We start from the raw sequence: 990 nt of genomic DNA, 5'->3' as shown, positions 1-990 counted from the left end.
TCTTCAACTCCTGCCTCTGGCTTCCCTAATCTCTATAAACGGTGACCTTAGAAATCTTCATTCTATCCAGTGATACTGGTGAGTGGATGGGAAAGAACAAAGAATCCAGGGCCTTGGCATACATTGATGAGACTGGGCAAAGGCAATGTAGTTTAGAAGCTGAGCATTATCAATATTTATCTCTTTTGAGATCAGAAAGATTTTGGCAGCAGAAGAAATCATTTTGGCCCTAGAGACAGTTCCCAAAGTTACTCATTAGAAAAAAACCTGGAGGAATTTTCTGTTGAGAAAATTTCCTATAGATAGGGTTTGAGGAATGAAATCAACAATTAAACAGAAGTCTAATATTGATTTGGACATGGAATTAGAAAGATGACTTAAAACTCACAATTTTGTCTAGTCACTGCCCTCTCTCCTTATATAATAGTTTGAAAAGACTAACATACAGCCATAACATGTTATATGTGTCCTTTTGTTTTTATTTTTCTGAGAACTTTTGTCATACAAATATACTGAAATATAACAAATTGTTTCATACCTCTATTGATAAAGTCATCTGAGTTGAGACTTGAAACATTAACCAGAGTCAGTGATTCTCTGCTGTACTCTTACCAATTTCTGAATCACTGAATTATGCAATTTAATTAAATAAGTGTTTAACCACCTGTGTTACAGGGTGTCATGCAGCAATAGGTAACCGTGTGCTCTTTTATAATTTACAGCATCCATGTATGTTCAGTCAGTCAGTTCTGTTGCTCCATCATGTCCAACTCTTTGAACCCTGTGCACTGCAGCACGCCAAGCTTCCCGGTCCATCACCAACTCCCAGAGCTTACTCAAACTCATGTACATCCAGTTGGTGATGCCATCCAACCATTTCATCCTCTGTCATCCCCTTCTCCTCCTGCCTTCAATCTTTCCCACCATCAGGGTCTTTTTCAATGACTCAGTTCTTCGCATTGGGTGGCCAAAGTATTGGAGTTTCAGCTT

The sequence above is a fragment of the Bison bison genome, unplaced genomic scaffold (assembly GCF_000754665.1).
Source record: "Bison bison bison isolate TAMUID 2011002044 unplaced genomic scaffold, Bison_UMD1.0 scf7180017863986, whole genome shotgun sequence".
Lineage (NCBI taxonomy): Eukaryota > Metazoa > Chordata > Mammalia > Artiodactyla > Bovidae > Bison > Bison bison.
The sequence above is the reverse complement of the archived record's forward strand: the minus strand, read 5'-3'. Positions refer to the sequence as shown.